We start from the raw sequence: 23,464 nt of genomic DNA on the forward strand, positions 1-23,464 counted from the left end.
GCCTGTCCTACATTTCTGCTTTTGACACTTTATTCAGCATGGCCCTTTTGACCGATGGGAAGCGAGACTTCTTTGTAGCGCTGATTTGCCTTTCCAGGTTGCTTGGTTGGCCGAAAAGGGCGTATGCGTTTTTTCCTGAATATATTCAGGAAAAAACGCAAACGCCCTTTTTGGCCAAGGGCATCATTGTCGAGGTTTTGCCGCTTTTCCTGGGCTTTAAAGGAGATTCGAATCTCCCTCCTGAAATCTGTTTCCTGCCATTCTGCCTTGCTTTCAAATCCTCTTCGTTGCCTTCCCTCAATATATTTGTGGACGAGAGTGATCATTTATAAGTCTGCAGGTTTGTGAATTGCAGTGCCCCTGAGCTCCATTTTTCAACTCACTTTCTTGGGAGCTGGCCGCAAAAGCGCAGGATTGCTTCAGGCCCTACTCTGGTCCCGGGCGGCAGGCTGAGCCTGTGGTTAATTCTTCTTCCTGATGGGAAAATAGAGGGACCTGTGCCTGTCCCAACACCTAGAGCTAGTCTCTCATTGGTTCCCCCTCTTCCCGTTCATCATCAGGACAAATTGCAACCTGTACGGAACAGGAGGTTAAAGGTGCTGATTCTCCAAGGAGGGAGATTGCTAGTAAAGCGGCTGAAATGGCGAACCCGCGCACAAGGAGATGAGAAATGAGGTGCGTTTTAGAAACCTTTCCCGATCACACGGTGTACCATCTTCTGGGTTTCTCATGCATGTTTTCGATGTAGGAAGATGCCCTTGAACCTGGAGATTTGGGACCCATGGGATGGGTACCACGCAGTATTACTTTAAAGGGTCTGAGTTTGCTCACCCAACCTCACCAAACCTCTCAGCCCCAAGAGTGTCCACCCTTATGTCTCAATCAGCTGTGGGTGTAGATATGGTCAATCCAGGTGGCATCACAGCCCCTGAACGAATTTTGTAAGAATTTCTCTCTCTTTCACTGTCTTTGTTTCACGGGTTTTTAAAAGTAATTGATTTTTATAATGGGGTTTAGCTGCTTTTCACTGCTGTGTTTATGCCGCTTTACACCCACTTGACTCACTTGCAGAGAGATATCAATACATAGGTTTTAAGATTCTTACTAGTCAGATATATTCTTGGGCGGTGAATAGGGGGTGTTGAGTCCAATTCACTGAGCTAGGAGTAAGTCTTGTCTATTATATATTGGGTTTATGGAACGGTATCTGAGCTAATTTGAAACCCTTGTTTTATGCATCACCCCACCTCACCTTTCCCGTTAAGCAGCCATAGTGTGTTTTCTAAACGTGTGACTCTGTTCTGTTTTGTAATTCAGTTCAAGGGTAGCGGTGTTTACACTCCCTCTATAAGTGATATCTTATGATAAGTGTCTTTTTCTGTGTGACTTATTTCACTTAGAATCGTCGTACCTAAATCCACTCATCATACTGCTGCTAGCCTTATGACGTTGATTTCATGGCTGAGTGATATTCCATTGTACATAAGGACCACAACTTCTTTATCCATTTTTCTCTTTCCTGGGATATTTAAGGTGTAACGAAGTTGAGGTTCTTGTCAACAGAGCAGCCCTAAACTTTGGGGTGCCTGTGTCTTGCTGATTTTTAGTTTTCCCAATTTATACGCCCATAAGTGGAAGTGCCCTATGCTCTCTAAGCTGAGTTTTTCAGATGTTTCAGGACACACGGTACACTTCTCCAGAATGGCTGTTGTCAATTTACATCTCGCCCATCAACGTAGGAAGGCTCCCGTTTCTCCATGGCCTGTCCTGCATTTCTGGTTTTGACACTTTATTCAGCATGGCCCTTTTGACCGATGGGAAGCGAGACTTCTTTGTAGCGCTGATTTGCCTTTCCAGGTTGCTTGGTTGGCCAAAAAGGGCGTATGCGTTTTTTCTTGAATATATTCAGGAAAAAACGCATACGCCCTTTTTGGCCAAGGGCATCATTGTCGAGGTTTTGCCGCATTTCCTGTGCTTTAAAGGCGATTCGAATCTCCCTCCTGAAATCTGTTTGCTGCAATTCTGCCTTGCTTTCAAATCCTCTTCGTTGCCTTCCCTCAATATATTTGTGGACGAGAGTGATCATTTATAAGTCTGCAGGTTTGTGAATTGCAGTGCCCCTGAGCTCCATTTTTCAACTCGCTTTCTTGGGAGCTGGCCGCAAAAGCGCAGGATTGCTTCAGGCCCTACTCTGGTCCCGGGCGGCAGGCTGAGCCTGTTGTTAATTCTTCTTCCTGATGGGAAAATAGAGTGACCTGTGCCTGTTCCAACAACTAGAGCTAGTCTCTCATTGGTTCCCCCTCTTCCCGTTCATCCTCAGAACAAATTGCAACCTGTACGGAACAGGAGATTAAAGGTGCTGATTCTCCAAGGAGGAAGATTGCTGGTAAAGCGGCTGGAATGGCGAACCCGCGCACAAGGAGATGAGAAATGCGGTGCGTTTTAGAAACCTTTCCCGATCACACGGTGTACCATCTTCTGGGTTTCTCATGCATGTTTTCGATGTAGGAAGATGCCCTTGAAGCTGGAGATTTGGGACCCATGGGATGGGTACCACGCAGTATTACTTTAAAGGGTCTGCGTTTGCTCACCCAACCTCACCAAACCTCTCAGCCCCAAGAGTGTCCACCCTTATGTCTCAATCAGCTGTGGGACTAGATATGGTCAATCCAGGTGGCATCACAGCCCCTGAACGAATTTTGGAAGAATTTCTCTCTCTTTCACTGTCTTTGTTTCACGGGTTTTTAAAAGTAATTGATTTTTATAATGGGGTTTAGCTGCTTTTCACTGCTGTGTTTATGCCGCTTTACACCCACTTGACTCACTTACAGAGAGATATCAATACATAGGTTTTAAGATTCTTACTAGTCAGATATATTCTTGGGCGGTGAATAGGGGGTGTTGAGTCCAATTCACTGAGCTAGGAGTAAGTCTTGTCTATTACATATTGGGTTTATGGAACGGTATCTGAGCTAATTTGAAACCCTTGTTTTATGCATCACCCCACCTCACCTTTCCCGTTAAGCAGCCATAGTGTGTTTTCTAAACGTGTGACTCTGTTCTGTTTTGTAATTCACTTCAAGGGTAGCGGTGTTTACACTCCCTCTATAAGTTTTATCTTATGATAAGTGTCTTTTTCTGTGTGACTTATTTCACTTAGAATCGTCGTACCTAAATCCACTCATCATGCTGCTGCTAGCCTTATGACGTTGATTTCATGGCTGAGTGATATTCCATTGTACATAAGGACCACAACTTCTTTATCCATTTTTCTCTTTCCTGGGATATTTAAGGTGTAACGAAGTGGAGGTTCTTGTCAACAGAGCAGCCCTAAACTTTGGGGTGCCTGTGTCTTGCTGATTTTTAGTTTTCCCAATTTATACGCCCATAAGTGGAAGTGCCCTATGCTCTCTAAGCTGAGTTCTTCAGATGTTTCAAGACACACGGTACACTTCTCCAGATTGGCTGTTGTCAATTTACATCTCGCCCATCAACGTAGCAAGGCTCCCGTTTCTCCATGGCCTGTCCTGCATTTCTGGTTTTGACACTTTATTCAGCATGGCCCTTTTGACCGATGGGAAGCGAGACTTCTTTGTAGCGCTGATTTGCCTTTCCAGGTTGCTTGGTTGGCCAAAAAGGGCGTATGCGTTTTTTCCTGAATATATTCAGGAAAAAACGCATACGCCCTTTTTGGCCAAGGGCATCATTGTCGAGGTTTTGCCGCTTTTCCTGTGCTTTAAAGGCGATTCGAATCTCCCTCCTGAAATCTGTTTCCTGAAATTCTGCCTTGCTTTCAAATCCTCTTCGTTGCCTTCCCTCAATATATTTGTGGACGAGAGTGATCATTTATAAGTCTGCAGGTTTGTGAATTGCAGTGCCCCTGAGCTCCATTTTTCAACTCGTTTTCTTGGGAGCTGGCCGCAAAAGCGCAGGATTGCTTCAGGCCCTACTCTGGTCCCGGGCGGCAGGCTGAGCCTGTGGTTAATTCTTCTTCCTGATGGGAAAATAGAGTGACCTGTGCCTGTCCCAACACCTAGAGCTAGTCTCTCATTGGTTCCCCCTCTTCCCGTTCATCCTCAGGACAAATAGCAACCTGTACGGAACAGGAGGTTAAAGGTGCTGATTCTCCAAGGAGGGAGATTGCTAGTAAAGCGGCTGAAATGGCGAACCCGCGCACAAGGAGATGAGAAATGAGGTGCGTTTTAGAAACCTTTCCCGATCACACGGTGTACCATCTTCTGGGTTTCTCATGCATGTTTTCGATGTAGGAAGATGCCCTTGAACCTGGAGATTTGGGACCCATGGGATGGGTACCACGCAGTATTACTTTAAAGGGTCTGCGTTTGCTCACCCAACCTCACCAACCCTCTCACCCCAAGAGTGTCCACCCTTATGTCTCAATCAGCTGTGGGTCTAGATATGGTCAATCCAGGTGGCATCACAGCCCCTGAACGAATTTTGGAAGAATTTCTCTCTCTTTCACTGTCTTTGTTTCACGGGTTTTTAAAAGTAATTGATTTTTATAATGGGGTTTAGCTGCTTTTCACTGCTGTGTTTATGCCGCTTTAAAACCACTTGACTCACTTACAGAGAGATATCAATACATAGGTTTTAAGATTCTTACTAGTCAGATATATTCTTGGGCGGTGAATAGGGGGTGTTGAGTCCAATTCACTGAGCTAGGAGTAGGTCTTGTCTATTACCTATTGGGTTTATGGAACGGTATCTGAGCTAATTTGAAACCCTTGTTTTATGCATCACCCCACCTCACCTTTCCCGTTAAGCAGCCATAGTGTGTTTTCTAAACGTGGGACTCTGTTCTGTTTTGTAATTCAGTTCAAGGGTAGCGGTGTTTACACTCCCTCTATAAGTGATATCTTATGATAAGTGTCTTTTTCTGTGTGACTTATTTCACTTAGTATCGTCGTACCTAAATCCACTCATCATGCTGCTGCTAGCCTTATGACGTTGATTTCATGGCTGAGTGATATTCCATTGTACATAAGGACCACAACTTCTTTATCCATTTTTCTCTTTCCTGGGATATTTAAGGTGTAACGAAGTGGAGGTTCTTGTCAACAGAGCAGACCTAAACTTTGGGGTGCCTGTGTCTTGCTGATTTTTAGTTTTCCCAATTTATACGCCCATAAGTGGAAGTGCCCTATGCTCTCTAAGCTGAGTTTTTTAGATGTTTCAGGACACACCGTACACTTCTCCAGAGTGGCTGTTGTCAATTTACATCTCGCCCATCAGCGTAGCAAGGCTCCCGTTTCTCCATGGCCTGTCCTGCTTTTCTGGTTTTGACACTTTATTCAGCATGGCCCTTTTGACCGATGGGAAGCGAGACTTCTTTGTAGCGCTGATTTGCCTTTCCAGGTTGCTTGGTTGGCCAAAAAGGGCGTATGCGTTTTTTCCTGAATATATTCAGGAAAAAACGCATACGCCCTTTTTGGCCAAGGGCATCATTGTCGAGGTTTTGCCGCTTTTCCTGTGCTTTAAAGGCGATTCGAATCTCCCTCCTGAAATCTGTTTGCTGCAATTCTGCCTTGCTTTCAAATCCTCTTCGTTGCCTTCCCTCAATATATTTGTGGACGAGAGTGATCATTTATAAGTCTGCAGGTTTGTGAATTGCAGTGCCCCTGAGCTCCATTTTTCAACTCGCTTTCTTGGGAGCTGGCCGCAAAAGCGCAGGATTGCTTCAGGCCCTACTCTGGTCCCGGGCGGCAGGCTGAGCCTGTGGTTAATTCTTCTTCCTGATGGGAAAATAGAGTGACCTGTGCCTGTTCCAACACCTAGAGCTAGTCTCTCATTGGTTCCCCCTCTTCCCGTTCATCCTCAGGACAAATTGCAACCTGTACGGAACAGGAGGTTAAAGGTGCTGATTCTCCAAGGAGGGAGATTGCTTGTAAAGCGGCTGGAATGGCGAACCCGCGCACAAGGAGATGAGAAATGAGGTGCGTTTTAGAAACCTTTCCCGATCACACGGTGTACCATCTTCTGGGTTTCTCATGCATGTTTTCGATGTAGGAAGATGCCCTTGAACCTGGAGATTTGGGACCCATGGGATGGGTACCACGCAGTATTACTTTAAAGGGTCTGCGTTTGCTCACCCAACTTCACCAAACCTCTCAGCCCCAAGAGTGTCCACCCTTATGTCTCAATCAGCTGTGGGTCTAGATATGGTCAATCCAGGTGGCATCACAGCCCCTGAACGAATTTTGGAAGAATTTCTCTCGCTTTCACTGTCTTTGTTTCACGGGTTTTTAAAAGTAATTGATTTTTATAATGGGGTTTAGCTGCTTTTCACTGCTGTGTTTATGCCGCTTTACACCCACTTGACTCACTTACAGAGAGATATCAATGCATAGGTTTTAAGATTCTTACTAGTCAGATATATTCTTGGGCGGTGAATAGGGGGTGTTGAGTCCAATTCACTGAGCTAGGAGTAAGTCTTGTCTATTACATATTGGGTTTATGGAACGGTATCTGAGCTAATTTGAAACCCTTGTTTTATGCATCACCCCACCTCACCTTTCCCGTTAAGCAGCCATAGTGTGTTTTCTAAACGTGGGACTCTTTTCTGTTTTGTAATTCAGTTCAAGGGTAGCGGTGTTTACACTCCCTGTATAAGTGATATCTTATGATAAGTGTCTTTTTCTGTGTGACTTATTTCACTTAGAATCGTCGAACCTAAATCCACTCATCATGCTGCTGCTAGCCTTATGACGTTGATTTCATGGCTGAGTGATATTCCATTGTACATAAGGACCACAACTTCTTTATCCATTTTTCTCTTTCCTGGGATATTTAAGGTGTAACGAAGTGGAGGTTCTTGTCAACAGAGCAGCCCTAAACTTTGGGGTGCCTGTGTCTTGCTGATTTTTAGTTTTCCCAATTTATACGCCCATAAGTGGAAGTGCCCTATGCTCTCTAAGCTGAGTTTTTCAGATGTTTCAGGACACACGGTACACTTCTCCAGAGTGGCTGTTGTCAATTTACATCTCGCCCATCAACGTAGCAGGGCTCCCGTTTCTCCATGGCCTGTCCTGCATTTCTGGTTTTGACACTTTATTCAGCATGGCCCTTTTGACCGATGGGATGCGAGACTTCTTTGTAGCGCTGATTTGCCTTTCCAGGTTGCTTGGTTGGCCAAAAAGGGCGTATGCGTTTTTTCCTGAATATATTCAGGAAAAAACGCATACGCCCTTTTTGGCCAAGGGCATCATTGTCGAGGTTTTGCCGCTTTTCCTGTGCTTTAAAGGCGATTCGAATCTCCCTCCTGAAATCTGTTTGCTGCAATTCTGCCTTGCTTTCAAATCCTCTTCGTTGCCTTCCCTCAATATATTTGTGGACGAGAGTGATCATTTATAAGTCTGCAGGTTTGTGAATTGCAGTGCCCCTGAGCTCCATTTTTCAACTCGCTTTCTTGGGAGCTGGCCGCAAAAGCGTAGGATTGCTTCAGGCCCTACTCTGGTCCCAGGCGGCAGGCTGAGCCTGTGGTTAATTCTTCTTCCTGATGGGAAAATAGAGTGACCTGTGCCTGTTCCAACACCTAGAGCTAGTCTCTCATTGGTTCCCCCTCTTCCCGTTCATCCTCAGGACAAATTGCAACCTGTACGGAACAGGAGGTTAAAGGTGCTGATTCTCCAAGGAGGGAGATTGCTTGTAAAGTGGCTGGAATGGCGAACCCGTGCACAAGGAGATGAGAAATGAGGTGCGTTTTAGAAACCTTTCCCGATCACACGGTGTACCATCTTCTGGGTTTCTCATGCATGTTTTCGATGTAGGAAGATGCCCTTAAACCTGGAGATTTGGGACCCATGGGATGGGTACCACGCAGTATTACTTTAAAGGGTCTGCGTTTGCTCACCCAACCTCACCAAACCTCTCAGCCCCAAGAGTGTCCACCCTTATGTCTCAATCAGCTGTGGGTCTAGATATGGTCAATCCAGGTGGCATCACAGCCCCTGAACGAATTTTGGAAGAATTTCTCTCTCTTTCACTGTCTTTGTTTCACGGGTTTTTAAAAGTAATTGATTTTTATAATGGGGTTTAGCTGCTTTTCACTGCTGTGTTTATGCCGCTTTACACCCACTTGACTCACTTACAGAGAGATATCAATACATAGGTTTTAAGATTCTTACTAGTCAGATATATTCTTGGGCGGTGAATAGGGGATGTTGAGTCCAATTCACTGAGTTAGGAGTAAGTCTTGTCTATTACATATTGTGTTTATGGAACGGTATCTGAGCTAATTTGAAACCCTTGTTTTATGCATCACCCCACCTCACCTTTCCCGTTAAGCAGCCATAGTGTGTTTTCTAAACGTGTGACTCTGTTCTGTTTTGTAATTCAGTTCAAGGGTAGCGGTGTTTACACTCCCTCTATAAGTGATATCTTATGATAAGTGTCTTTTTCTGTGTGACTTATTTCACTTAGAATCGTCGTACCTAAATCCACTCATCATGCTGCTGCTAGCCTTATGACGTTGATTTCATGGCTGAGTGATATTCCATTGTACATAAGGACCACAACTTCTTTATCCATTTTTCTCTTTCCTGGGATATTTAAGGTGTAACGAAGTGGAGGTTCTTGTCAACAGAGCAGCCCTAAACTTTGGGGTGCCTGTGTCTTGCTGATTTTTAGTTTTCCCAATTTATACGCCCATAAGTGGAAGTGCCCTATGCTCTCTAAGCTGAGTTCTTCAGATGTTTCAGGACACACGGTACACTTCTCCAGAGTGGCTGTTGTCAATTTACATCTCGCCCATCAACGTAGCAAGGCTCCCGTTTCTCCATGGCCTGTCCTGCATTTCTGGTTTTGACACTTTATTCAGCATGGCCCTTTTGACCGATGGGAAGCGAGACTTCTTTGTAGCGCTGATTTGCCTTTCCAGGTTGCTTGGTTGGCCAAAAAGGGCGTATGCGTTTTTTCCTGAATATATTCAGGAAAAAACGCATACGCCCTTTTTGGCCAAGGGCATCATTGTCGAGGTTTTGCCGCTTTTCCTGTGCTTTAAAGGCGATTCGAATCTCCCTCCTGAAATCTGTTTCCTGAAATTCTGCCTTGCTTTCAAATCCTCTTCGTTGCCTTCCCTCAATATATTTGTGGACGAGAGTGATCATTTATAAGTCTGCAGGTTTGTGAATTGCAGTGCCCCTGAGCTCCATTTTTCAACTCGTTTTCTTGGGAGCTGGCCGCAAAAGCGCAGGATTGCTTCAGGCCCTACTCTGGTCCCGGGCGGCAGGCTGAGCCTGTGGTTAATTCTTCTTCCTGATGGGAAAATAGAGTGACCTGTGCCTGTCCCAACACCTAGAGCTAGTCTCTCATTGGTTCCCCCTCTTCCCGTTCATCCTCAGGACAAATAGCAACCTGTACGGAACAGGAGGTTAAAGGTGCTGATTCTCCAAGGAGGGAGATTGCTAGTAAAGCGGCTGAAATGGCGAACCCGCGCACAAGGAGATGAGAAATGAGGTGCGTTTTAGAAACCTTTCCCGATCACACGGTGTACCATCTTCTGGGTTTCTCATGCATGTTTTCGATGTAGGAAGATGCCCTTGAACCTGGAGATTTGGGACCCATGGGATGGGTACCACGCAGTATTACTTTAAAGGGTCTGCGTTTGCTCACCCAACCTCACCAACCCTCTCACCCCAAGAGTGTCCACCCTTATGTCTCAATCAGCTGTGGGTCTAGATATGGTCAATCCAGGTGGCATCACAGCCCCTGAACGAATTTTGGAAGAATTTCTCTCTCTTTCACTGTCTTTGTTTCACGGGTTTTTAAAAGTAATTGATTTTTATAATGGGGTTTAGCTGCTTTTCACTGCTGTGTTTATGCCGCTTTACACCCACTTGACTCACTTACAGAGAGATATCAATGCATAGGTTTTAAGATTCTTACTAGTCAGATATATTCTTGGGCGGTGATTAGGGGGTGTTGAGTCTAATTCACTGAGCTAGGAGTAAGTCTTGTCTATTACATATTGGGTTTATGGAACGGTATCTGAGCTAATTTGAAACCCTTGTTTTATGCATCACCCCACCTCACCTTTCCCGTTAAGCAGCCATAGTGTGTTTTCTAAACGTGGGACTCTTTTCTGTTTTGTAATTCAGTTCAAGGGTAGCGGTGTTTACACTCCCTGTATAAGTGATATCTTATGATAAGTGTCTTTTTCTGTGTGACTTATTTCACTTAGAATCGTCGAACCTAAATCCACTCATCATGCTGCTGCTAGCCTTATGACGTTGATTTCATGGCTGAGTGATATTCCATTGTACATAAGGACCACAACTTCTTTATCCATTTTTCTCTTTCCTGGGATATTTAAGGTGTAACGAAGTGGAGGTTCTTGTCAACAGAGCAGCCCTAAACTTTGGGGTGCCTGTGTCTTGCTGATTTTTAGTTTTCCCAATTTATACGCCCATAAGTGGAAGTGCCCTATGCTCTCTAAGCTGAGTTTTTCAGATGTTTCAGGACACACGGTACACTTCTCCAGAGTGGCTGTTGTCAATTTACATCTCGCCCATCAACGTAGCAGGGCTCCCGTTTCTCCATGGCCTGTCCTGCATTTCTGGTTTTGACACTTTATTCAGCATGGCCCTTTTGACCGATGGGATGCGAGACTTCTTTGTAGCACTGATTTGCCTTTCCAGGTTGCTTGGTTGGCCAAAAAGGGCGTATGCGTTTTTTCCTGAATATATTCAGGAAAAAACGCATACGCCCTTTTTGGCCAAGGGCATCATTGTCGAGGTTTTGCCGCTTTTCCTGTGCTTTAAAGGCGATTCGAATCTCCCTCCTGAAATCTGTTTGCTGCAATTCTGCCTTGCTTTCAAATCCTCTTCGTTGCCTTCCCTCAATATATTTGTGGACGAGAGTGATCATTTATAAGTCTGCAGGTTTGTGAATTGCAGTGCCCCTGAGCTCCATTTTTCAACTCGCTTTCTTGGGAGCTGGCCGCAAAAGTGTAGGATTGCTTCAGGACCTACTCTGGTCCCGGGCGGCAGGCTGAGCCTGTGGTTAATTCTTCTTCCTGATGGGAAAATAGAGTGACCTGTGCCTGTTCCAACACCTAGAGCTAGTCTCTCATTGGTTCCCCCTCTTCCCGTTCATCCTCAGGAGAAATTGCAACCTGTACGGAACAGGAGGTTAAAGGTGTTGATTCTCCAAGGAGGGAGATTGCTTGTAAAGCGGCTGGAATGGCGAACCCGCGCACAAGGAGATGAGAAATGAGGTGCGTTTTAGAAACCTTTCCCGATCACACGGTGTACCATCTTCTGGGTTTCTCATGCATGTTTTCGATGTAGGAAGATGCCCTTGAACCTGGAGATTTGGGACCCATGGGATGGGTACCACGCAGTATTACTTTAAAGGGTCTGCGTTTGCTCACCCAACTTCACCAAACCTCTCAGCCCCAAGAGTGTCCACCCTTATGTCTCAATCAGCTGTGGGTCTAGATATGGTCAATCCAGGTGGCATCACAGCCCCTGAACGAATTTTGGAAGAATTTCTCTCTCTTTCACTGTCTTTGTTTCAAGGGTTTTTAAAAGTAATTGATTTTTATAATGGGGTTTAGCTGCTTTTCACTGCTGTGTTTATGCCGCTTTACACCCACTTGACTCACTTACAGAGAGATATCAATGCATAGGTTTTAAGATTCTTACTAGTCAGATATATTCTTGGGCGGTGAATAGGGGGTGTTGAGTCCAATTCACTGAGCTAGGAGTAAGTCTTGTCTATTACATATTGGGTTTATGGAACGGTATCTGAGCTAATTTGAAACCCTTGTTTTATGCATCACCCCACCTCACCTTTCCCGTTAATCAGCCATAGTGTGTTTTCTAAACGTGGGACTCTTTTCTGTTTTGTAATTCAGTTCAAGGGTAGCGGTGTTTACACTCCCTGTATAAGTGATATCTTATGATAAGTGTCTTTTTCTGTGTGACTTATTTCACTTAGAATCGTCGAACCTAAATCCACTCATCATGCTGCTGCTAGCCTTATGACGTTGATTTCATGGCTGAGTGATATTCCATTGTACATAAGGACCACAACTTCTTTATCCATTTTTCTCTTTCCTGGGATATTTAAGGTGTAACGAAGTGGAGGTTCTTGTCAACAGAGCAGCCCTAAACTTTGGGGTGCCTGTGTCTTGCTGATTTTTAGTTTTCCCAATTTATACGCCCATAAGTGGAAGTGCCCTATGCTCTCTAAGCTGAGTTTTTCAGATGTTTCAGGACACACGGTACACTTCTCCAGAGTGGCTGTTGTCAATTTACATCTCGCCCATCAACGTAGCAGGGCTCCCGTTTCTCCATGGCCTGTCCTGCATTTCTGGTTTTGACACTTTATTCAGCATGGCCCTTTTGACCGATGGGATGCGAGACTTCTTTGTAGCGCTGATTTGCCTTTCCAGGTTGCTTGGTTGGCCAAAAAGGGCGTATGCGTTTTTTCCTGAATATATTCAGGAAAAAACGCATACGCCCTTTTTGGCCAAGGGCATCATTGTCGAGGTTTTGCCGCTTTTCCTGTGCTTTAAAGGCGATTCGAATCTCCCTCCTGAAATCTGTTTGCTGCAATTCTGCCTTGCTTTCAAATCCTCTTCGTTGCCTTCCCTCAATATATTTGTGGACGAGAGTGATCATTTATAAGTCTGCAGGTTTGTGAATTGCAGTGCCCCTGAGCTCCATTTTTCAACTCGCTTTCTTGGGAGCTGGCCGCAAAAGCGTAGGATTGCTTCAGGACCTACTCTGGTCCCGGGCGGCAGGCTGAGCCTGTGGTTAATTCTTCTTCCTGATGGGAAAATAGAGTGACCTGTGCCTGTCCCAACACCTAGAGCTAGTCTCTCATTGGTTCCCCCTCATCCCGTTCATCCTCAGGATAAATTGCAACCTGTACGGAACAGGAGGTTAAAGGTGCTGATTCTCCAAGGAGGGAGATTGCTTGTAAAGTGGCTGGAATGGCGAACCCGTGCACAAGGAGATGAGAAATGAGGTGCGTTTTAGAAACCTTTCCCGATCACACGGTGTACCATCTTCTGGGTTTCTCATGCATGTTTTCGATGTAGGAAGATGCCCTTGAACCTGGAGATTTGGGACCCATGGGATGGGTACCACGCAGTATTACTTTAAAGGGTCTGCGTTTGCTCACCCAACCTCACCAAACCTCTCAGCCCCAAGAGTGTCCACCCTTATGTCTCAATCAGCTGTGGGTCTAGATATGGTCAATCCAGGTGGCATCACAGCCCCTGAACGAATTTTGGAAGAATTTCTCTCTCTTTCACTGTCTTTGTTTCACGGGTTTTTAAAAGTAATTGATTTTTATAATGGGGTTTAGCTGCTTTTCACTGCTGTGTTTATGCCGCTTTACACCCACTTGACTCACTTACAGAGAGATATCAATACATAGGTTTTAAGATTCTTACTAGTCAGATATATTCTTGGGCGGTGAATAGGGGATGTTGAGTCCAATTCACTGAGTTAGGAGTAAGTCTTGTCTATTACATATTGTGTTTATGGAACGGTATCTGAGCTAATTTGAAACCCTTGTTTTATGCATCACCCCACCTCACCTTTCCCGTTAAGCAGCCATAGTGTGTTTTCTAAACGTGTGACTCTGTTCTGTTTTGTAATTCAGTTCAAGGGTAGCGGTGTTTACACTCCCTCTATAAGTGATATCTTATGATAAGTGTCTTTTTCTGTGTGACTTATTTCACTTAGAATCGTCGTACCTAAATCCACTCATCATGCTGCTGCTAGCCTTATGACGTTGATTTCATGGCTGAGTGATATTCCATTGTACATAAGGACCACAACTTCTTTATCCATTTTTCTCTTTCCTGGGATATTTAAGGTGTAACGAAGTGGAGGTTCTTGTCAACAGAGCAGCCCTAAACTTTGGGGTGCCTGTGTCTTGCTGATTTTTAGTTTTCCCAATTTATACGCCCATAAGTGGAAGTGCCCTATGCTCTCTAAGCTGAGTTCTTCAGATGTTTCAGGACACACGGTACACTTCTCCAGAGTGGCTGTTGTCAATTTACATCTCGCCCATCAACGTAGCAAGGCTCCCGTTTCTCCATGGCCTGTCCTGCATTTCTGGTTTTGACACTTTATTCAGCATGGCCCTTTTGACCGATGGGAAGCGAGACTTCTTTGTAGCGCTGATTTGCCTTTCCAGGTTGCTTGGTTGGCCAAAAAGGGCGTATGCGTTTTTTCCTGAATATATTCAGGAAAAAACGCATACGCCCTTTTTGGCCAAGGGCATCATTGTCGAGGTTTTGCCGCTTTTCCTGTGCTTTAAAGGCGATTCGAATCTCCCTCCTGAAATCTGTTTCCTGAAATTCTGCCTTGCTTTCAAATCCTCTTCGTTGCCTTCCCTCAATATATTTGTGGACGAGAGTGATCATTTATAAGTCTGCAGGTTTGTGAATTGCAGTGCCCCTGAGCTCCATTTTTCAACTCGTTTTCTTGGGAGCTGGCCGCAAAAGCGCAGGATTGCTTCAGGCCCTACTCTGGTCCCGGGCGGCAGGCTGAGCCTGTGGTTAATTCTTCTTCCTGATGGGAAAATAGAGTGACCTGTGCCTGTCCCAACACCTAGAGCTAGTCTCTCATTGGTTCCCCCTCTTCCCGTTCATCCTCAGGACAAATAGCAACCTGTACGGAACAGGAGGTTAAAGGTGCTGATTCTCCAAGGAGGGAGATTGCTAGTAAAGCGGCTGAAATGGCGAACCCGCGCACAAGGAGATGAGAAATGAGGTGCGTTTTAGAAACCTTTCCCGATCACACGGTGTACCATCTTCTGGGTTTCTCATGCATGTTTTCGATGTAGGAAGATGCCCTTGAACCTGGAGATTTGGGACCCATGGGATGGGTACCACGCAGTATTACTTTAAAGGGTCTGCGTTTGCTCACCCAACCTCACCAACCCTCTCACCCCAAGAGTGTCCACCCTTATGTCTCAATCAGCTGTGGGTCTAGATATGGTCAATCCAGGTGGCATCACAGCCCCTGAACGAATTTTGGAAGAATTTCTCTCTCTTTCACTGTCTTTGTTTCACGGGTTTTTAAAAGTAATTGATTTTTATAATGGGGTTTAGCTGCTTTTCACTGCTGTGTTTATGCCGCTTTAAAACCACTTGACTCACTTACAGAGAGATATCAATACATAGGTTTTAAGATTCTTACTAGTCAGATATATTCTTGGGCGGTGAATAGGGGGTGTTGAGTCCAATTCACTGAGCTAGGAGTAGGTCTTGTCTATTACCTATTGGGTTTATGGAACGGTATCTGAGCTAATTTGAAACCCTTGTTTTATGCATCACCCCACCTCACCTTTCCCGTTAAGCAGCCATAGTGTGTTTTCTAAACGTGGGACTCTGTTCCGTTTTGTAATTCAGTTCAAGGGTAGCGGTGTTTACACTCCCTCTATAAGTGATATCTTATGATAAGTGTCTTTTTCTGTGTGACTTATTTCACTTAGAATCGTCGTACCTAAATCCACTCATCATGCTGCTGCTAGCCTTATGACGTTGATTTCATGGCTGAGTGATATTCCATTGTACATAAGGACCACAACTTCTTTATCCATTTTTCTCTTTCCTGGGATATTTAAGGTGTAACGAAGTGGAGGTTCTTGTCAACAGAGCAGCCCTAAACTTTGGGGTGCCTGTGTCTTGCTGATTTTTAGTTTTCCCAATTTATACGCCCATAAGTGGAAGTGCCCTATGCTCTCTAAGCTGAGTTCTTCAGATGTTTCAGGACACACGGTACACTTCTCCAGAGTGGCTGTTGTCAATTTACATCTCGCCCATCAACGTAGCAAGGCTCCCGTTTCTCCATGGCCTGTCCTGCATTTCTGGTTTTGACACTTTATTCAGCATGGCCCTTTTGACCGATGGGAAGCGAGACTTCTTTGTAGCGCTGATTTGCCTTTCCAGGTTGCTTGGTTGGCCAAAAAGGGCGTATGCGTTTTTTCCTGAATATATTCAGGAAAAAACGCATACGCCCTTTTTGGCCAAGGGCATCATTGTCGAGGTTTTGCCGCTTTTCCTGTGCTTTAAAGGCGATTCGAATCTCCCTCCTGAAATCTGTTTCCTGAAATTCTGCCTTGCTTTCAAATCCTCTTCGTTGCCTTCCCTCAATATATTTGTGGACGAGAGTGATCATTTATAAGTCTGCAGGTTTGTGAATTGCAGTGCCCCTGAGCTCCATTTTTCAACTCGTTTTCTTGGGAGCTGGCCGCAAAAGCGCAGGATTGCTTCAGGCCCTACTCTGGTCCCGGGCGGCAGGCTGAGCCTGTGGTTAATTCTTCTTCCTGATGGGAAAATAGAGTGACCTGTGCCTGTCCCAACACCTAGAGCTAGTCTCTCATTGGTTCCCCCTCTTCCCGTTCATCCTCAGGACAAATAGCAACCTGTACGGAACAGGAGGTTAAAGGTGCTGATTCTCCAAGGAGGGAGATTGCTAGTAAAGCGGCTGAAATGGCGAACCCGCGCACAAGGAGATGAGAAATGAGGTGCGTTTTAGAAACCTTTCCCGATCACACGGTGTACCATCTTCTGGGTTTCTCATGCATGTTTTCGATGTAGGAAGATGCCCTTGAACCTGGAGATTTGGGACCCATGGGATGGGTACCACGCAGTATTACTTTAAAGGGTCTGCGTTTGCTCACCCAACCTCACCAACCCTCTCACCCCAAGAGTGTCCACCCTTATGTCTCAATCAGCTGTGGGTCTAGATATGGTCAATCCAGGTGGCATCACAGCCCCTGAACGAATTTTGGAAGAATTTCTCTCTCTTTCACTGTCTTTGTTTCACGGGTTTTTAAAAGTAATTGATTTTTATAATGGGGTTTAGCTGCTTTTCACTGCTGTGTTTATGCCGCTTTAAAACCACTTGACTCACTTACAGAGAGATATCAATACATAGGTTTTAAGATTCTTACTAGTCAGATATATTCTTGGGCGGTGAATAGGGGGTGTTGAGTCCAATTCACTGAGCTAGGAGTAGGTCTTGTCTATTACCTATTGGGTTTATGGAACGGTATCTGAGCTAATTTGAAACCCTTGTTTTATGCATCACCCCACCTCACCTTTCCCGTTAAGCAGCCATAGTGTGTTTTCTAAACGTGGGACTCTGTTCCGTTTTGTAATTCAGTTCAAGGGTAGCGGTGTTTACACTCCCTCTATAAGTGATATCTTATGATAAGTGTCTTTTTCTGTGTGACTTATTTCACTTAGTATCGTCGTACCTAAATCCACTCATCATGCTGCTGCTAGCCTTATGACGTTGATTTCATGGCTGAGTGATATTCCATTGTACATAAGGACCACAACTTCTTTATCCATTTTTCTCTTTCCTGGGATATTTAAGGTGTAACGAAGTGGAGGTTCTTGTCAACAGAGCAGACCTAAACTTTGGGGTGCCTGTGTCTTGCTGATTTTTAGTTTTCCCAATTTATACGCCCATAAGTGGAAGTGCCCTATGCTCTCTAAGCTGAGTTTTTAAGATGTTTCAGGACACACCGTACACTTCTCCAGAGTGGCTGTTGTCAATTTACATCTCGCCCATCAGCGTAGCAAGGCTCCCGTTTCTCCATGGCCTGTCCTGCTTTTCTGGTTTTGACACTTTATTCAGCATGGCCCTTTTGACCGATGGGAAGCGAGACTTCTTTGTAGCGCTGATTTGCCTTTCCAGGTTGCTTGGTTGGCCAAAAAGGGCGTATGCGTTTTTTCCTGAATATATTCAGGAAAAAACGCATACGCCCTTTTTGGCCAAGGGCATCATTGTCGAGGTTTTGCCGCTTTTCCTGTGCTTTAAAGGCGATTCGAATCTCCCTCCTGAAATCTGTTTGCTGCAATTCTGCCTTGCTTTCAAATCCTCTTCGTTGCCTTCCCTCAATATATTTGTGGACGAGAGTGATCATTTATAAGTCTGCAGGTTTGTGAATTGCAGTGCCCCTGAGCTCCATTTTTCAACTCGCTTTCTTGGGAGCTGGCCGCAAAAGCGCAGGATTGCTTCAGGCCCTACTCTGGTCCCGGGCGGCAGGCTGAGCCTGTGGTTAATTCTTCTTCCTGATGGGAAAATAGAGTGACCTGTGCCTGTTCCAACACCTAGAGCTAGTCTCTCATTGGTTCCCCCTCTTCCCGTTCATCCTCAGGACAAATTGCAACCTGTACGGAACAGGAGGTTAAAGGTGCTGATTCTCCAAGGAGGGAGATTGCTTGTAAAGCGGCTGGAATGGCGAACCCGCGCACAAGGAGATGAGAAATGAGGTGCGTTTTAGAAACCTTTCCCGATCACACGGTGTACCATCTTCTGGGTTTCTCATGCATGTTTTCGATGTAGGAAGATGCCCTTGAACCTGGAGATTTGGGACCCATGGGATGGGTACCACGCAGTATTACTTTAAAGGGTCTGCGTTTGCTCACCCAACTTCACCAAACCTCTCAGCCCCAAGAGTGTCCACCCTTATGTCTCAATCAGCTGTGGGTCTAGATATGGTCAATCCAGGTGGCATCACAGCCCCTGAACGAATTTTGGAAGAATTTCTCTCGCTTTCACTGTCTTTGTTTCACGGGTTTTTAAAAGTAATTGATTTTTATAATGGGGTTTAGCTGCTTTTCACTGCTGTGTTTATGCCGCTTTACACCCACTTGACTCACTTACAGAGAGATATCAATGCATAGGTTTTAAGATTCTTACTAGTCAGATATATTCTTGGGCGGTGAATAGGGGGTGTTGAGTCCAATTCACTGAGCTAGGAGTAAGTCTTGTCTATTACATATTGGGTTTATGGAACGGTATCTGAGCTAATTTGAAACCCTTGTTTTATGCATCACCCCACCTCACCTTTCCCGTTAAGCAGCCATAGAGTGTTTTCTAAACGTCGGACTCTTTTCTGTTTTGTAATTCAGTTCAAGGGTAGCGGTGTTTACACTCCCTGTATAAGTGATATCTTATGATAAGTGTCTTTTTCTGTGTGACTTATTTCACTTAGAATCGTCGAACCTAAATCCAATCATCATGCTGCTGCTAGCCTTATGACGTTGATTTCATGGCTGAGTGATATTCCATTGTACATAAGGACCACAACTTCTTTATCCATTTTTCTCTTTCCTGGGATATTTAAGGTGTAACGAAGTGGAGGTTCTTGTCAACAGAGCAGCCCTAAACTTTGGGGTGCCTGTGTCTTGCTGATTTTTAGTTTTCCCAATTTATACGCCCATAAGTGGAAGTGCCCTATGCTCTCTAAGCTGAGTTTTTCAGATGTTTCAGGACACACGGTACACTTCTGCAGAGTGGCTGTTGTCAATTTACATCTCGCCCATCAACGTAGCAAGGCTCCCGTTTCTCCATGGCCTGTCCTGCATTTCTGGTTTTGACACTTTATTCAGCATGGCCCTTTTGACCGATGGGATGCGAGACTTCTTTGTAGCGCTGATTTGCCTTTCCAGGTTGCTTGGTTGGCCAAAAAGGGCGTATGCGTTTTTTCCTGAATATATTCAGGAAAAAACGCATACGCCCTTTTTGGCCAAGGGCATCATTGTCGAGGTTTTGCCGCTTTTCCTGTGCTTTAAAGGCGATTCGAATCTCCCTCCTGAAATCTGTTTGCTGCAATTCTGCCTTGCTTTCAAATCCTCTTCGTTGCCTTCCCTCAATATATTTGTGGACGAGAGTGATCATTTATAAGTCTGCAGGTTTGTGAATTGCAGTGCCCCTGAGCTCCATTTTTCAACTCGCTTTCTTGGGAGCTGGCCGCAAAAGCGTAGGATTGCTTCAGGACCTACTCTGGTCCCGGGCGGCAGGCTGAGCCTGTGGTTAATTCTTCTTCCTGATGGGAAAATAGAGTGACCTGTGCCTGTCCCAACACCTAGAGCTAGTCTCTCATTGGTTCCCCCTCATCCCGTTCATCCTCAGGATAAATTGCAACCTGTACGGAACAGGAGGTTAAAGGTGCTGATTCTCCAAGGAGGGAGATTGCTTGTAAAGTGGCTGGAATGGCGAACCCGTGCACAAGGAGATGAGAAATGAGGTGTGTTTTAGAAACCTTTCCCGATCACACGGTGTACCATCTTCTGGGTTTCTCATGCATGTTTTCGATGTAGGAAGATGCCCTTGAACCTGGAGATTTGGGACCCATGGGATGGGTACCACGCAGTATTACTTTAAAGGGTCTGCGTTTGCTCACCCAACCTCACCAAACCTCTCAGCCCCAAGAGTGTCCACCCTTATGTCTCAATCAGCTGTGGGTCTAGATATGGTCAATCCAGGTGGCATCACAGCCCCTGAACGAATTTTGGAAGAATTTCTCTCTCTTTCACTGTCTTTGTTTCACGGGTTTTTAAAAGTAATTGATTTTTATAATGGGGTTTAGCTGCTTTTCACTGCTGTGTTTATGCCGCTTTACACCCACTTGACTCACTTACAGAGAGATATCAATACATAGGTTTTAAGATTCTTACTAGTCAGATATATTCTTGGGCGGTGAATAGGGGATGTTGAGTCCAATTCACTGAGTTAGGAGTAAGTCTTGTCTATTACATATTGTGTTTATGGAACGGTATCTGAGCTAATTTGAAACCCTTGTTTTATGCATCACCCCACCTCACCTTTCCCGTTAAGCAGCCATAGTGTGTTTTCTAAACGTGTGACTCTGTTCTGTTTTGTAATTCAGTTCAAGGGTAGCGGTGTTTACACTCCCTCTATAAGTGATATCTTATGATAAGTGTCTTTTTCTGTGTGACTTATTTCACTTAGAATCGTCGTACCTAAATCCACTCATCATGCTGCTGCTAGCCTTATGACGTTGATTTCATGGCTGAGTGATATTCCATTGTACATAAGGACCACAACTTCTTTATCCATTTTTCTCTTTCCTGGGATATTTAAGGTGTAACGAAGTGGAGGTTCTTGTCAACAGAGCAGCCCTAAACTTTGGGGTGCCTGTGTCTTGCTGATTTTTAGTTTTCCCAATTTATACGCCCATAAGTGGAAGTGCCCTATGCTCTCTAAGCTGAGTTCTTCAGATGTTTCAGGACACACGGTACACTTCTCCAGAGTGGCTGTTGTCAATTTACATCTCGCCCATCAACGTAGCAAGGCTCCCGTTTCTCCATGGCCTGTCCTGCATTTCTGGTTTTGACACTTTATTCAGCATGGCCCTTTTGACCGATGGGAAGCGAGACTTCTTTGTAGCGCTGATTTGCCTTTCCAGGTTGCTTGGTTGGCCAAAAAGGGCGTATGCGTTTTTTCCTGAATATATTCAGGAAAAAACGCATACGCCCTTTTTGGCCAAGGGCATCATTGTCGAGGTTTTGCCGCTTTTCCTGTGCTTTAAAGGCGATTCGAATCTCCCTCCTGAAATCTGTTTCCTGAAATTCTGCCTTGCTTTCAAATCCTCTTCGTTGCCTTCCCTCAATATATTTGTGGACGAGAGTGATCATTTATAAGTCTGCAGGTTTGTGAATTGCAGTGCCCCTGAGCTCCATTTTTCAACTCGTTTTCTTGGGAGCTGGCCGCAAAAGCGCAGGATTGCTTCAGGCCCTATTCTGGTCCCGGGCGGCAGGCTGAGCCTGTGGTTAATTCTTCTTCCTGATGGGAAAATAGAGTGACCTGTGCCTGTCCCAACACCTAGAGCTAGTCTCTCATTGGTTCCCCCTCTTCCCGTTCATCCTCAGGACAAATAGCAACCTGTACGGAACAGGAGGTTAAAGGTGCTGATTCTCCAAGGAGGGAGATTGCTAGTAAAGCGGCTGAAATGGCGAACCCGCGCACAAGGAGATGAGAAATGAGGTGCGTTTTAGAAACCTTTCCCGATCACACGGTGTACCATCTTCTGGGTTTCTCATGCATGTTTTCGATGTAGGAAGATGCCCTTGAACCTGGAGATTTGGGACCCATGGGATGGGTACCACGCAGTATTACTTTAAAGGGTCTGCGTTTGCTCACCCAACCTCACCAACCCTCTCACCCCAAGAGTGTCCACCCTTATGTCTCAATCAGCTGTGGGTCTAGATATGGTCAATCCAGGTGGCATCACAGCCCCTGAACGAATTTTGGAAGAATTTCTCTCTCTTTCACTGTCTTTGTTTCACGGGTTTTTAAAAGTAATTGATTTTTATAATGGGGTTTAGCTGCTTTTCACTGCTGTGTTTATGCCGCTTTACACCCACTTGACTCACTTACAGAGAGATATCAATGCATAGGTTTTAAGATTCTTACTAGTCAGATATATTCTTGGGCGGTGATTAGGGGGTGTTGAGTCTAATTCACTGAGCTAGGAGTAAGTCTTGTCTATTACATATTGGGTTTATGGAACGGTATCTGAGCTAATTTGAAACCCTTGTTTTATGCATCACCCCACCTCACCTTTCCCGTTAAGCAGCCATAGTGTGTTTTCTAAACGTGGGACTCTTTTCTGTTTTGTAATTCAGTTCAAGGGTAGCGGTGTTTACACTCCCTGTATAAGTGATATCTTATGATAAGTGTCTTTTTCTGTGTGACTTATTTCACTTAGAATCGTCGAACCTAAATCCACTCATCATGCTGCTGCTAGCCTTATGACGTTGATTTCATGGCTGAGTGATATTCCATTGTACATAAGGACCACAACTTCTTTATCCATTTTTCTCTTTCCTGGGATATTTAAGGTGTAACGAAGTGGAGGTTCTTGTCAACAGAGCAGCCCTAAACTTTGGGGTGCCTGTGTCTTGCTGATTTTTAGTTTTCCCAATTTATACGCCCATAAGTGGAAGTGCCCTATGCTCTCTAAGCTGAGTTTTTCAGATGTTTCAGGACACACGGTACACTTCTCCAGAGTGGCTGTTGTCAATTTACATCTCGCCCATCAACGTAGCAGGGCTCCCGTTTCTCCATGGCCTGTCCTGCATTTCTGGTTTTGACACTTTATTCAGCATGGCCCTTTTGACCGATGGGATGCGAGACTTCTTTGTAGCACTGATTTGCCTTTCCAGGTTGCTTGGTTGGCCAAAAAGGGCGTATGCGTTTTTTCCTGAATATATTCAGGAAAAAACGCATACGCCCTTTTTGGCCAAGGGCATCATTGTCGAGGTTTTGCCGCTTTTCCTGTGCTTTAAAGGCGATTCGAATCTCCCTCCTGAAATCTGTTTGCTGCAATTCTGCCTTGCTTTCAAATCCTCTTCGTTGCCTTCCCTCAATATATTTGTGGACGAGAGTGATCATTTATAAGTCTGCAGGTTTGTGAATTGCAGTGCCCCTGAGCTCCATTTTTCAACTCGCTTTCTTGGGAGCTGGCCGCAAAAGTGTAGGATTGCTTCAGGACCTACTCTGGTCCCGGGCGGCAGGCTGAGCCTGTGGTTATTCTTCTTCCTGATGGGAAAATAGAGTGACCTGTGCCTGTTCCAACACCTAGAGCTAGTCTCTCATTGGTTCCCCCTCTTCCCGTTCATCCTCAGGAGAAATTGCAACCTGTACGGAACAGGAGG

Source organism: Balaenoptera physalus, assembly GCF_965194825.1.
Source record: "Balaenoptera physalus genome assembly, chromosome: 8".
NCBI classification, from domain to species: domain Eukaryota; kingdom Metazoa; phylum Chordata; class Mammalia; order Artiodactyla; family Balaenopteridae; genus Balaenoptera; species Balaenoptera physalus.